The sequence below is a fragment of the Myotis myotis genome, unplaced genomic scaffold (assembly GCF_014108235.1).
Source record: "Myotis myotis isolate mMyoMyo1 unplaced genomic scaffold, mMyoMyo1.p scaffold_m19_p_9, whole genome shotgun sequence".
Classification (NCBI taxonomy): domain Eukaryota; kingdom Metazoa; phylum Chordata; class Mammalia; order Chiroptera; family Vespertilionidae; genus Myotis; species Myotis myotis.
Window position 1 is genome coordinate 73,106,470 of NW_023416401.1, and position 16,628 is coordinate 73,123,097.

The following is a 16,628-nucleotide window of genomic DNA, read 5'->3' on the forward strand; positions in this document are numbered from 1 at the left end:
ACCACCCAACCACCTCCACCAGTGACACACTCAAGGGGTGGAATCAATCAGGGACCAGAGCCCTGCTGAAGTATATCTGTGTGTTGGCCCCTGCATGGTAGATCCTCCATGGTGGTGGTGACCAGACCTTATAGCCAATCAGCCTGGGTGTAAATTCCTCCCATTGTATATCAAGAGCAATCAAAGATCAACTATAAGAGGGTGTACATAGCTCACATGGGGGTGTGGGGTGCACCAAGTGTGCCCAATTTGGGTGACCAAGGAGGTTATGCCACTGGGCTCTATAGGGCACCTACTATATAAGACCATTCTACCAAGATTGGGAAATATAGCAGCTCAACCTAATACATAGAAACAAATACAGGGAGGTGATCAAAATGAGGACACAAAGAAACATGTCCCAAATGAAAAGACAGAACAAAATTCCATTAAAAGAACTAAACAAAATGGAGACATGCAATCTACCAGATGCAGAATACAAAACACTGGTTATAAAGATATTCAATAAACTTAGGGGAAGAGTGAAGAACTTAGTTAGAACTTCAACAGAGAAATAGGAAACATTAAAATGGAGATGGAAAATATAAAAAAGGACCAGTCAGAAATGAAAAATACATGAACTGAAAAGAAGACCACATTATAGGGAATCAACAGTAGCGTATAGGGAGCAGAGGATCAAATCAGGAATTTGGAAGGTAAGGAAGCAGACAACACCCAATCAGAACAGGGAAAAAAAATTGGGATAGTTTAAAGAGTCTTTGGGACAACTTGAAGCTTACTAACATTCACATTATAGGGTTCCAATAGGAGAAGAGAGAGAGCAAGGAATTAAAAATGTATCTGTAAAAATAATGACTGAAATAGACATGAAAGTCCAGGAAGTGCAGTGAGTCCCACAATATAAATCCCAAGAGGCCTATACCAATACACATCATAATTAAAATGCCAAATGTTAAAGACAAAGAGAGAATCTAAAAAGAAGCAAGAGAAAGACAAATAATTACCTACAAGGGGGCTCCCATAAAACTGTCGGCTGATTTCTCAACAGAAACTATGCAGGCTAGAAGGCATTGGCATAAAATATTTAAAGTGATGAAAAGCAAGGCCCTACGATCAAGATTACTCTTTCCAGCAAAGCTATCAATTAGAGTTGAAGGACAGATAAAGAGCTTCTCAGACAAGAAAAAGCATAAGGTGTCCATCATCACCAAACCAGTATTACAAGAAATGTTAAAGGGTTTCTTTAAGAAGAAGAAAACAAAAGATAAACATGAATAATAAAATGACAGTAAATACATATAGAGCAACAATTACTTTAAATGCAAATATATTAAATGCTTCAGTCAAAAGACATGGTGGCTGAATAGTTAATAAAACATGACCCTTACATGTGCTGTCTACAAGAGACTTACTTAAGATTGAAAGACAAACACAGACTAAAAATAAAATAAAAGGATAGGAAGGATATTTCATGAAAATGAAAACAAAACAAAACAATTTTAAAAAGCAGTGGTAGCAATACTTATACCAGAAAAAATAGACTTTAAAATAAAGGCTATAACCAGTATAAAGAAGTATCCAGCAATTCTATTTCTGGGTATTTATTTAAAGAAACACAAACCACTAAATTAAAATAACATGTGTATCCATATGTTTATTGCAGCATTATTTACAATAGCCAAGACATGGAGGCAACCTAAAATTTCATGAATAGATGAATGGATAAAGAAGTGGTACATGTATACAATGTCATATGGTTCAGCCATAAAAAAGAATGAAGTCTTGCCATCTGCAACAACATAGATGGACCTGGAGGGTATTGTGCTGAGTGACATAACTCAGACAGAGGAAAACAAATACAATGTTTTCACTTATATGTGGAATGTAAAGAACAAACACATAAGCAGAACAGAAACAGACTCATTGATACAGAGAACATTTTGACAGTCAGTTGGAGGAATGGGTAAAACAGGTGAAAGGATTAAGAAATACAAATTGGTAGTTACAAAATAGTCATTGATAAAGTACAGCATAACAAATATAGTTAATAATTATACATATATATATACACATATATACATATATATACATATATATATATTAGAGGCCTGGTGCACAAAAATTCGTGCACTTGGTGGGGGGGGGGGTGTCCCTCAGCTCAGCCTGTGCCCTCTCACAGTCTGGGAACCCTCAGGGGATGAACACCTGCTGGTTTAGGCCTGCTCCCTTGGGGATTGGGCCTAAGTTGGCAATTAGAGATCCCTCTGGCAGCCCAGGAGCCCTCAGGAGATGTCTACTTGCCAACCCGGAGCAGGCCTAAGCTGCAGTTGTACATCCTTAGTGCTGCTGAGGAGGCGAGAGAGGCTCCCACCACCACTGTTGTACTGGCAGCCATCAGCCTGGCTTGTGGCTGAGCAGAGCTCCCCCTGTGGAAGTGTATTGACCACCAGGGGGCAGCTCCTGCATTGAGCATCTGCCCCCTGGTGGTCAGTGTGTGTCATAGTGACCAGTCATTCCCAGTCTTTCTGCTGTTAGGATCAGTTTGCATATTACCCTTTTACTATATAGGATAGAGGCCTGGTGCATGGGTGGGGGCCAGCTGGTTTGCCATGAAGGGTGATCTGGATCAGGGTGGGGGTCCCGCTGGGGTGCCTGGCCAGCCTGGGTGAGGGACTGATGACTGTTTGCAGCTGGTCACACCCCCTATGGGTAGGGGTCCCCACTGGGGTGCCTGGCCAGCCTGAGTGAGGGGCTGATGGCTATTTGCAGGCTGGTCACACCCTCTTCAGGGTAGTGGTCCCCACTGGGGTGCCTGACAAGTCTGGGTGAGAGGCTGAGGGCCGTTTTCAGGCTGGCCAAGTCCCCTGGTGACAGAAGCTCCCAGCCTCTCCTTTTTTTCTTTTTATTCTGGGATTTATTTACCTTCTATAATTGAAACTTTGTAGCCTTGAGAGGAGCTCAGAGCCGGCCAGGGCAAGTGGGAGGGAAGCCTCCTGCTCACTCCAGCTCTGTGGCCACAGCTGGTTGAAAGCAGGTACCTGGGGTTTATTTACCTTCTATAATTGAAACATTGTTGCTTTAAGTGGAGCTCAGAGCCACGGGAAGCTTGGCTTCCTCCATCATTGGGGCAACCAAGCCTCCTGTTTGCTCCAGCTCCGTGGCTGCCGGCCACCATCTTAGTTGGGTTAATTTGCATATAGTTGCTCTGATTGGCTGGTGGGTGTGGCTTAAGGCATAGTGAAGGTAAGGTCAATTTGCATGTTTGTCTTTTATTAGTGTAGACTAAGCGACTGTCTGACTGACCATTCGCCTGGTAGCTATGATGCCCAATAACCACCAGGGGCAGACGCTCAAACCAGTAGATGAGGGAGCCTGATTCCTCATGGAATTGGCTGTGGATTAGGTTGCTGCTGGTGCACTGTCGGCCCCGAATCTGCTTCACCCACAAGCTGGACCCAGAGAGGAGGTAGCCCAAGTCCAGGGTGCATCACCTGAGAACCACCCTCTCGCAATCCAGGATCCCTCAGGGGATGTCGGAGAGCCAGTTTTGGCCCTATCCCCGCAGGCCAGGCTGAGGGATCCCACAGGCGCATGAATCCATCCACTGAGCCTCTAGTATTGTAATAACTGTGTATGGTGTCTTATGGATACAAGCTTTATTAGGGTGATCACTTTGTAAGTTATATAGGTGTGTAATCACTGAGTTGCACACCTAAAATTAATATAATACTCTACATCAACTGTAATTGAAAAATAAAAAAATTAAAAAACAAATGAATATATAAATAAAATATGATAAACACACACACACGGGAATATTATTTAGCCTTAAAAAAAGAAGTGAATGCTGTCATTTGTGAGAAGATGATGAAACGGGAGGGCAGTATGCTAAGTAAAATAAGCCATAACGAAAAAGACAAATACTGCATGGTATCACTTAAGTTGGAATCTTTTTATATATATATATATATATATATATATATATATATATATATATATATATATATATATAAAGGTAAAACTCACAGAAACAGAGAGTAGAAAAGTGGTTGCTAGGGCAGATGATGAATAAAGTCTGATGATCTAATGTGTAATATGGTGACTATAGTTCATAACACTATATTGTATAATTAAAATCTGCTTAAGAAAGTGGAATTTAAATGTTCTTGCTCTCCCCACTCCTCAAAAAAAAAAGTGAATATGTTAGGTGAGGTGATGGATTTGTTAATAAACTCAATGGGGGGGACTCCTTTACAATGGATATGCATATCAAATCAACATATTCTATTCTTTAAATCTCTTCCAATTTTTTTTGTCAATTATGCTTCAATAAAGCTAGGAAAAAAAGCCACCAGAAACCCTGAATCTGCCAGTTTGTTCCACCACTCATTGTAGTATGGAATTAAGTTTGTGAGCTATCTTCACATCCAAGGGAACTAAAATAAATAACAATTATTAGAATATAACCAGGCCTAGCATATCTGGTATTACTGATCTTTGTCCTTCTTCCTGGAGCTAGGGAATCAATTCATGTTCATTTCTATATTTATTAATTAAACAAAAATTTGTTGAGTGTCAGCAATGTTTTAAAAATGGTTTCTGTTCCACGATGCTCACAGTCATGTAAGGTACAGACATTAAATGAAAATTTATACTAATTTTTCCAATTCTCTGCTTATCTTCCCATCTGCCCCTGAGGATCTGAGCAGATTGTTTTTATAACAGACAAGACCTATGGGTTAATGATGTTATGGACAAAGGTTTGAATTAGGCCTCACCTTAGTGCAAGGAAAATTTTTTTTTCAGAAATGCACAATCCTGGTCCTTTATTCAGGTGTCCTTTCCAGGATGAAATAATCCTAGAGAATTTTTATTACTGTACTTACTGCTATCATAGTAAGTGTCCCACACCTCACAACTGAGGAGACTGTGGAAAATGTCCCCTAACAACTATATTAGACAACTAGACAAATTAGATCTTTACCCACTTTATTAAAAAACTAGAGGCCCGATGCACGAAATGAGGCGGCCCTCCCAGTCACAGTGGCTTATCTCAGCCCACACAGCCCCAGCTTCTCCTGTCTAATGAGCATATTATGCTTTTATTATTATAGATGTATTTCTGGTGGTTAAACCCACCCGAAGTCCATCTTAGCCTTGGACCACTGGTAGGAGAAAGACTGGCCTTCTAAGAAGGGCCTGATGCTTTCAGGGTTCCAAAAGTGATGTGAAATGGTACTGATCAGCTGCCAGTGTCTGTGGAACATGAGATATTCCTGAGACTGTTGTTTCTGTACTGACTTAGGCTCTGTATCTTATTTTTGCTCTAATTGCTCCTGGGACTGGACTCAGAGCTCCACTTGCTACCTGGACTTCCACTTGTCTTTTTCTTTGTTATGGGCTGACCCATTCAGATTGTTACCTGCTCTCATCCTATTGAACTCTCTCAGCTGCATCACTAATTATTTACCCCACCCGTCAGATGAACTCATTCACTGAATATATGCTAAGCAGTCGTCAGCAAACTCATTAGTCAACAGAGCCAAATATCAACAGTACAACGATTGAAATTTATTTTGAGAACCAAATTTTTTAAACTTAAACTATATAGGTAGGTACATTGTTATTAATTCGGGTACTCCTAAGGCTTAGGAAGAGCCCCACTCAAGGGGCCAAAGAGCTACATGTGGCTCATGAGCCGCAGTTTGCTGACCACAGGTGGGGACTAATCGGCAAGACAGGCAGTGATCTGAACCTCTTTCCTGGTCACAGTGCCTCCTGCTTAAACCCTGCAGACCCATGGACAAGGCTGTTTATTATGGAAGCTATGTACTTACAGAAAAAAAAAATCATTGTGTGTGTGTTTGTTTCATTTTATAAATTGGAGGCAAAGATTTTAGTGTAATAGTTAATGCAGGATTGATGATCCAGTGATTTTTATTCAGAATAATAACTTTAAGAAATGCATTCATTCTAAAATGTTATTTCTTCCTTAAAGACTCCTGTTGAGTCAAATGTTTGCTTTTTTAAAAAAAAAGTAATTTAGAGAACCCCATCCCACCTTTTTAATTGTTATAGAGTATAATTTCAACAACAATGCATCTCATTGCAAATGCATTTGTCTTTCTTCAACCAAGACTCTAAAAATATTACAACCAAATATTAGCAGTTCTATTTATTTTCAGGTGTGCAAATATTGTTTCTGAATAAAACAAAACATTTATAGCAGACGAAGGTCAATTTATTGAAAATTAAGCTAGATGTGACTGTGGATAATAATTTACTTTTCTACAGCTTTACAGTTTTACAGGCTTACGGTGTGTGGCTCAGGTTTACAGGCTTTTCAATGTTTCATCTAAGAATTCCTTTTTTTTTTCTTTAAGTCTTGAGCTTAAATGTTCCCTTTCCTATGTTTTTTTGGAAATGCTTCTGATTTTTATGAGCTGCATTTCTTTGACCTGCTGCTAGCTGAAAGCTCTAATCCTCAGTTTTTATCATTTCATCCTCAGGTTTCTGTCTATATTAAAAAAACAAACAACACACAGTACTTTTTCCCCCTGGGAAGCAACTGTATCCAATTCTTGATACCTATCTTTCCTAGACAGATGCAAATGATATTTTATAATCAAATTGAAAATAATATTTAATACCTGCATTTTTAGCTTTTCACAGGAAAGCATTTCAGTGTTTAATTAATACTTTTTTTTTAGTTATCATATTTTATTTTAATAGAATCTTAGCTTTTCCTGTACAGATGTAATTTGATTATGTTAACATTTCCTTTTATAGAAGGTATATTAAGAGACTTGAGGGAAAAGCCCACTTTAATGCATTGCAATCATCTTGGATTTCAAAATCCACTTTGCATATCTTTGTACACTTGAATTAATATAAAAGCTTGATAAAAAGATGAGAATTAATGTACTCAACCTGTTAGGAATAAGTAGTGGTATTGTTGATTTAAGTTTGTTGAATGAGATATCTCAGAATGCTGAAGAGGCAGACCAGCAGGTTTCAGGTGATTAAAGAAAATCTTTCGTCTTGGAGGAACTTGAAGGAACATGATGCTATTTAAGTGGAATCTAATCAGGAAGAAGAAAAGCTTGCAAGTTAAAAGACGGAATGTTTCATGTCATTATTTGCAAAGCAACTGAACAAAAGGTGAGCAAGATAATTAAGTGTCTTGCTGCTAAGTAGAATTTTTCAAAGCAGGTTGATTAGAGGTATTCCTTAAGAAAATAAAATAAACTTCTAAATTCAGATAATCTAGTTGAAAAAGCTAACTGAGTTTTAGTGATGGAGACCAGTTTGGAAGAAAATTGACAGTATTGTATATGATAGCAGATGTTCTCAGGGGTGAGCTTAATTGCTCAGCAAAATTCTGATCAGCTCTGAATAGTTTTAGCATTAATAATATTTTAGTGTATTTTAAGTTTTTGAAAGATGGAAATCCAAGCAGACTTAATATGCAATGGCACTAAAAGGATTATTCCATTACCTTGATTACTCCATTTTTCAAAGGATAAATAAGATTTGATTCTTTTCCCCCATTTGCCTGAAAACCTACCAAAAGCAAATATTACTGTTCTTATTATAAAAAAGTATTTGTAACTGTCAAACAAAAACTTGATGTCATCTCTTGTTTAGGATTTCAAGACATTTGGGGTGATAATATGAGGAAACTGGCATGCCCCAGATTTTGTTTTGTAAACACGAGCTGGCAAGACTCTGGCTTCCTTAAAGGGGTGGCCAGGTCAAAGTACTGATGGATGCATTTTAGCTGAAAATGAAAACTAGGAAGGCATGACCTTAGGCCCTACTTCTCTACCGAAGAAAGGAAACTTGAAGCTAACAAGTCATGCCAGTCAAACCCACAGTAGACATATGTTCTTTTGTAAGTGTTCTTTTACTCTTTCAACATTTTAATGACTTCAAGCTTACTTAGTAATGCATACTTTGGGGGCAAACTTCCAGTAGCAGATTGCTTCATTTATTATCAATGAATTTATTTATTCTGTCAGTCATTGCACAGCTTTATCTACAAAGAACACATTGAAAAAGTTAAACTGATCCCCTGGTCACCTGGCAGTCGACTGCCAGTATAAAATGAAAACTATCAGTCTACTTTGAGTGGTTTCAAAGGGTGATGTGAGTGTCATATTGGAGACCCCTGTGGAAATCTTAAAACAATAGCAAGCCCAAACATTCTCAGCTGAAGCATGTGATCTAAATACTTGCATTTTAAAAATAGATTCTAGGCCCTCCCGAGTTATTTGAAAGTTTTGGTTTTTACTTTGTATTTTGCTTAAGTGTCCTTCAACTTTGTTTGCATGTTGGAATCATATGAGGAACTTGGAAAAATTCTTACGCCTTGGCCATACCTCACACCGATCAAATCATAATTTGTATTTTTTAAAGCACTCTAATGATTCCAATGTGTAGCTAAGGCCAGGAACCACTGATGTAAGCACTAGTTGTTTCTTTACTCACTGTGTTACTTATTTTTCTCAACCTTATTAAAACAAGCACCTTGTAGCATGGCTTTCTTAATTTGGAATGCTCGTATACAAGATTTTCTGTTTTAAAAATGTCCTTTTTATGGAGTTGGACTTGGGAGCTGATGCCATTATTCAGAGCTTATATTATTTTCACATTATTTAAGTGTATACATTTTTGTCATCTTGATTTGATTTATATAGGCACTTTGGTACATTTTAATATGAGTGTTAGACATTTTTTTATGTTCAGTCTCACATCTTTCTAACCCACTTTTTTGCTTTATTTATTACTGTTGCATCAGTTGAACAGAGATGTAGCCTGCTAATTCCTCATGTTAGATCTGCTCCCAAACTGTGTCTTCTGCTTGGTGGTTTTTTGGCCACTTCTCTTGGGCCTCAGCTAGTCCAGTGCATTTCATACCTGACTCAATTCTTGATCAATATGGATAAGAGCAAGTGATAACATGCCCCTCTTTTCTGTGTCTCAGGCAGATGGTCTTGATGTGAATTCTTCACATTTCTTGAGAAGGCACTCAATAAGTTGTGTCCCAGTTGCTCACATTAGTCACTAGCTTGAGTGTAAACCCTTAGATTGGTCTTCACCCTTCATGTGTCATACTTTCCATGCTGGTCAAAACCCACTTAGGTTTATACCAGTAGATATTACTTCTCCAAACAAATTACCTGCACCTCAACTCAATCTCTGTTGCTTAGTTTCATTGAAGCTGAAAGAGTACAGAAGGGGAAAAACATGGTAGGCATATTTTAGCATGTGCTCCCTTTTCTGTTGAGATTTTCTATTATGCAGTTTTACTACTTAATACATTAGTTTTATTAAACTATGATAGGGAACAACCTATTCCCAAATATTGAATGACCAAAGAGATCCTCATTCCTGTTATCAGTTTGTTAAACTGCTGTTGCATTGCCTGCCTATTGTCCTCTGTGATTTGGTCATCTTAAGTATTGTCCTGGTGTCCTACCAGCAGTGTGCCCTATACCACTCTTGATCAGCACCCACACCGCTCATTTACTCCAGATCATGCAGCAAATGTTTTATACATTCAAACCACATAACTCAGTAGCATGAGCATAATGTTAAATGAAATGGGAAGCTTTTGCAGAGAGAAAAATTGTGCTGATACAGTGTGATAATATTTGTGTCATGTAAAGTCAAGCATTTTATAGTTAGCGTCCCAGTGCAAGATAATTGCATTTCCCATTGCCCAGAAAAAAATACAGTTAACAGACATATTAGTAAGGTCAACATAGCCGTTTTATTCTTCCAGCACTGAAGCAGATTTCCTTTTCTTCAGCTGAGCACCAGATGTATGAGAACACATATGCTAAAACATGATGGCAATTTTTTTTTGCCATGAAAATTTCAGAAAAGAGGAGTCACAGTTCTGCAATCACACTGCCTCTTAGACATGCACATTAAGCAAATGATGTCAGAATCATCTGAACTCTTGTTTTCTCCCTATCTCCTTTGGTTGAGTGCATGTAGTTGAAAACATGGAATTTGCATGCGTGGATGATGCAATTCCTTTGTCTGGGCTTATCTGCAAGCCCAGGGACTGAGGATCTGTGTGATTGTTGCAGATGACCCTGATGTACTGTGTCACACCCCCTTGGCTTTTCTATGACTTCAGACACTGATGAAGTAGCAAAGTTCAATTTCACCTCAGACTAACCACATTTCACCATAAGTATGAGCATGTCTTTGAGATTTCGGCCCACATCCTTCTTCTATGTTGCTGGAACTTCAACTTTTCATCACCCAAATAACAATAGCAGCCAGAGCATGAGCATGTTACTGCCCCAGGAGAAACCGTCAACCAGTGGAGTCAGGAACCCTGGATATACTTTCCAGTCTCTCAGGATTTAGGTGGGGAGTCATGGGGGACATCTCAGATGTTCTCTTGGATTCAAGGCCTGGTTCCCCATAGCGGTAACCTCAGTAGTGGACCCTTATATTAGTTTTTCCTTTCTGTCTCTCTGCCTCATCAGTTATGCTTCCTTGGATCACATTCCAAATAAACTATCTACAGCCAAGTCCTTGTCTTAGGCCCTGATTTGGGACCACAAACTAAGACAGTGATGTTAGTTCAAGTATGTAATGTTTCTGAATCAATGCTTATTCATCTATGAAAAGGGAATATCAAGGTCTACCTTACAGGGTTGTTGAAAGAACTGGATATCACCTATTTAAAGCACTTATCCCTATCCATGGCACATGCCTCACTTTAAAACCTGATAGGTAGATTGTAAGAGATATACAAATTTTAATGCCTAATCCTAACATGATTTATATAGAGAAGGTAAGAAAGAGAGAGAGTGATCAGAACTGAGAGATGCTGCAAGCATAAATACTTACCATTTTTTACTTCTATTATCCAGAGACAGTTACCACAAGGCGTGATCAGTCCCTTCATAGGACCAGCCTTTGCACTTGTGTTACCTAAGATTGGGTTGCCCTACTGTTATGTTCCTTCTTCCCTTCTCTAACAATTAGGAAGTAGGGATTTGACTTAATTTTCTTAGTTTATTCACCTTCTATTTTCATTACATTAATCCTAACCAATAAAGCATTCTACTTCCATCAAGGATTTTATTTCCATCCAGCAAACTCAAGTGGACCCAAATTTCTCACAAGCACCTCATTTCCGCAGCATTGTTTTGTTGGGAAATTAGTTCTTTCATGTATAGAGCACATTGAGAAACTAACATTTACTTCCTCAAGCTATGTTTGGTTTAGTAGAAGTACAAATATTAAAATCAGAGTCATTTTTAAGCTAAGAGTAGTAAATTTTGAGGGTACAAATCTTCCAAAATTAGTGTATATTTTTCTACTTTATTCCATAGAATACACTGAACCTAATTAAACATTTTTAAATGTATGCCCTCAGGTTATCATAACTAGCAACCCAATGATACTTTAGTTAATGAGAAGCTTGGACTAGAAGTCATTGTTGATTCTATACTAGTTAATAAATGCTGTTAAATAAATTATTGAAGATTGAATGACTGATTTTTCCCTGAGGTCTCTTTCAACTCTAAAAATCTATGACTGACAAATTCTTTGGAAACAAATCTTCTTTCACAAAGTTGGCCTAAGTTCCTTCAGAAAGCTGGAGGCACCCATGTTCTTAGTTGTCAACTGGAGTTGTCACAGTTAAGACCATAGTTTAGTTTCTTAAGTGGGCCTTGCTAGAACTGCCCTGTTCTGGCTGAGATGAAGGGACAGCTTAACCCTGACGTTTATGTGTTCCAGCCAGAATTTGTATACAGGAGGAGCAATCAAGTTGGAATGACATTTAGCAGATTCATCTCGGAGCAGGGTGTGCATAAGAGCATATTACTTTTTACTTTAGCGGATGTGCTTTTTTCAGACGGTGTTAGGATTTATGAAAATTATGGAGTGCTAACATCTCCCAAGTCTTACTTATACACTATGCCATTGATAAAATTTCATTTCTAAAGAGTTGAAACTAACCCTGTTAGAGTCCTATGTAAAATATGAGTAGGTTCTGACTAAAGTTCTGAGGATATCATATCATAGTAAGGATATGCAAGAACATTATTGAAAGGACTTGTATATATATATATATATATATATACACACATATATGTATATATATGTATATATGTATGTATATATCTTGTATAGGGTGTCCCAAAATTCACGCAAGAAGTAATTTTGATAAAAAACACAGGTTTATAATTAAAATTTGTTAATTTTTTATTGATTCATAAAGTATACAGTATAGGGTTATGTATGGAATATCACATCGGGTAAATGGCCTCCGTGGCTTTGCTGGCACATATGCCGTGGTCTTCAATGGTCTTCATTGTCCCTGCTCCTGGGCCATAATTGGTATTTGGTAATGCTTATCAAATTGAAGGGATTGAAATCAAAGGGCAACAGATATTAGAATCTGATTCAATAAACCAAGTAAAATTAGGCTTTTATTTTTGTTGTTGTTGTTAATGCTCACGCAAAATTCAAATATTACGTGAATTTTGGGAAACCCTTTATATATATATATATATATATATATATATATATATATATATATAACTAATTTTCATAAATTAGTGCAGGCTGGAATAACAAAAATACCACAGACTGGGTGGCTTAGATAACAAACATTTATTTCTCATAGTTTTGATGATTAGAAAGCACCAGTAGATCAAGTGTCTGGTGAAGTCCACTTCCTGTTTTGCAAACGACAAGTCTTCTCACTGTATTCTCACATTCTCACATGAGAGAAAACAGAGAGAGGAGAAGCAAGCTCTCTCATGTCTCTTCTTATAAGGACACTAATTCCATTCATGAGAGCTGTACCCTCAAGATTCAATTACCTCTCAAAAAGCAGTTTTAATTAAAATGTGCCTTAAAGAAGGCCTCTTTGGATTGAGGTAATTAGGTGTTCTGTTTGCTTCTTGAATTTGAGGTTCTATCTCTTTCAATAGATTTGGGAAGTTCTCATCAACTCTTTGGTGAGCCTATTTTAATAGGCTCTCTGTTCAATTCTCCCTCTCTCTTCTGGCATGCCTATTATTCTTATATTGCCCTTTCTGATTCAGTCAGATAGTTCTCATACAGTTCGCTAATATTGTTTTTTATGCTTAACTCTCTCTTCTTCCTTCCTTGTCATTTCTAGATTACTATTTTTTATATCACTAATTCTTTCTTCCACCTGGTCTTGCTCTATTTCCTATCATCACTAGTTCATTCTTGATCTTTTTTATTGAGTTCTTCATCTTCAGAATTTCAATTTGGTTCTTTTGTAAATTTCAGTCTCTTTGTTAAAGTACTTGTTTAGTTCACTTATTTGGTTTCTGAGTTCATTAAACTGCCTATCTGTGTTTTGGGGGTTTTTTTGCACTTCATTCCTTTCTGATTTTATATTTCTCTTCTTTCACTGGTAATTTCTTCCACATTTACTATTTTTGTGGAGTGGTTTTCCTAAAACTTTGAACTGAATGTTTATATTTAACATTAGTTTATTTTCTAATATATACACTTAAGGTTTCATGTTTTCTGCATTACTTAGTAAATGTTGTAAGACAAGTATCTGTAGCACTTCATAAAAAATACTTTTACTTCATTTCACAGCTTTTATTTTGGTATGGCTTATTTTGTCATTTATTTCTGAGTAGTTTGTATTGTTGCTTTTAGTTGCATTTTAATTAAATGATTTATACATTTAAAGAGAAATTAAGAGCAATTAAATTACTTTAGAAGAGGGTGTAGATGTAATTTAAAAATTTATAATTTTATTTCATTGTTTTAGAAAGAAGTATCTTGAATAATTTTCTATCTTTGTATTTAAATTTTTGTGTGTCATAATACATTATTTTTTCAATATACATTAGGAGATCCATTACATTGGAGATCCGTTACATTGGAGATCTGTTCCTATGGCGCCTTGTAACACGATTTTCGTTGTAAGTCGGAACCCACCTACATAACAACCTATGGCACTCACATGGAACACATACACAGCAGTAATGAAGTGAAACAATAAAAAAAAATTTAAAAGAACTATAACAATTTCTGACCTTTACTTGTGGTAAATAAATAATAACAAACATAAAGCACATATGTACATATGTTGAAATGACGGGACTTTTTATTTTATAAATAAATGGGAGATGGCGATGTAACCACGAAACAACATACATCGAGTCCAATGTAACCAATGTAACCTGAGGACTGTCTGTAATTTATTGCTTGATAATTCCTGGGTACATTATATCATATATATGTAATTTTAGATCAGGCTTGTTTTAATAAGTATATATTTTAATCATTTAATTATTTTATATACTCAAATATCTAGAAAGTTTTGCTATGATCTTCAGTTGTTCTTACAAAATACTCAATATCTCCTTGTTTTTATCTATTATTGCTTTATAGATTTTGAAGCAATTTAGCATAATGTCGCAAAAAGTGAAATATTTGACCATAACTTTGCAAAATAAAGACTCTTTATTGGTTCCATTTTATACTTTTCACATTGAATTATTTGATAGTAATATTGCCATTTACTCTTGCCTTTTGCTATTCTATTGTCTGTTATACTGCTATATCTTCCTAGATAGAATCTTTCTGTAACCATTTAGTTATATGTAGCTCTACCCATTCAGAGTCTCTAACTTTTAATAAAGGAATTTAAACCATTTACATTTATTATAATGATTGAAATATTTGGTCTTATTTTTGACAGTTCATTTTTGGTTTTTTTTCCTGTACTGTTTCTCCCCCATGCCTCAGCTACATTAATTGTCGCTAGCCAGATGCCAGGGTAAGCTGAAAATACAGGTAAAATATATTTGAAATCCAGGGAGAAAAGTTCTAAAACCAACCAGCTGGAAAATGGTACATCTGTATGCCATTCCCTAAATGCTACATAATGTTGTATGGCATAAATTTCTGCAGCACTTTATAAAAATATGCTGTTTTGATACACAAAGGTGACCTTACTGACCTTTCCATCTGTGAGACATATGCTTTGAGCTGCTTTGCATTTTTTGGTGAAGAGTTGTGCGGGGGCCATAGCATACATTTATATGATGGCTTCTCAAAGTTAGAATTTGGATACTGTGGATTTGGAAAATTTTCTTCTCTGCAGCCCTATAAGAATTATATTTTTAATATTTTATAATTCATATCTCTTGGTCACTCTTAAGCTGTTTTGACAAAATTTAGGTGGTCATAAATGTATTATTCAAACTGGGATGCTTTTTATCATAAAAGGGGATATTATTAATAATTAATAATTTGCAAATAGTTATGAACTGGGGCCATCTGGTGCAAAATGGGATGTAAAGTCATCCTAACCAGACTAGTAGAAGGAAAAGATTGTAGGTATAATATGAATGAAAATTTTGTTCCCACACTCTTCTACCCATAAAAATACTTTCTAGACAAGGTAGCAGAATATTCAGGCTAGGTTTGGAGGTTTGTCGAGGAGCAAGATTTGAATGAGAGAAGAGCTTATGATGCTGTGACACATTCAACTTCATAGCATACCTGATACTTTTGACTGGCTGTCAGGGAAGAATTGTAAACACACCCTTGCTGAAAAAAATCCAAATTCTCCATTTGCACAATGTGCTAGAGGTCTGATTACACTCTCCCATTTTTATTTCTTTGTCTCTTATATGCATTATGGCCCTATCACTATTACTCCATTTTTGCAAATTTTGATAGTCATTTTATCTTGAATGGCCTGGATTATCCATGGGCTTTATGCCATTGAACTTCTTCCTGTGTTCCAAATTTAATGCATTCAAATAAGTTTTCCCTTATGGCCTCCTTCCTCAAATGAGCACAGGCCTGTTAACAGAATTATTTGGTCTCGGAATATAAGAGGCTCTACTCAGACCATGGTATGCCAGCTCTTTGCTCTCTCCTCCTTGGTAGTTTCCTTTTGGTAAATTATAGAGTATAGCGAGATTGGCTCCCTACAAGTATATCTCATAGCATAAAACGTAGAATATTTTCAGAGGTGCCTATTTTAAAAGCCAGTTCAGCAGCATCTGTGCTTCAATCTGGCCATCTCTAGTTCTAGGGCAATTTGCAAACACCAAAATCCAATGATGAACTACATACACATCACCACTCCATGTCTGCAAAAGAAGAACATTAACTTAGCACAGTTTGATATCTAGAAGAAAATGTACAGCCTCATAAAGTTTGAAGAGAGCTTTTTTATATACTTTAAACTTTAGTGTAATGCCTTTATGAGACAAGTTCTGGGGACAGGAGCAATATTATTTCAGGCTAGCTAGTGTTACAACAGCCTTTTGCAGCAGTAGTTGAACAAATTTTTATTCAAAGCCAACTATATACCAAGCAATATGCTGAGAGTTCTCGAAATATATAAAAATATGAAATAATGTGTGATCATGTAGTTACCTAATGAATGAGTGCACATTTAAGTGCTGTAATATTTCTAAGAAAGTAGAGCTCAGTACTTGGTTGGCGATTTAGACTTGGGAAACAAAATTTCCACCCCAAAGTGTGTCTCTCTGGCATGAGGATTATTTTATATTTTAAGAAGCAAAAGACACAGGAAGAATCTTTGACCTTCCCACAAACTGTCTGAAACAATTAAA

General features: G+C 36.7%; 1 protein-coding gene across 2 annotated transcripts in view; it reads left to right on the top strand.

The window, feature by feature from the left end:
- The window catches only part of MACROD2 (mono-ADP ribosylhydrolase 2), a 1,927,670-nt gene that overhangs the window by 516,007 nt on the left and 1,395,035 nt on the right, over positions 1-16,628 (top strand). The window lies entirely within an intron of this gene.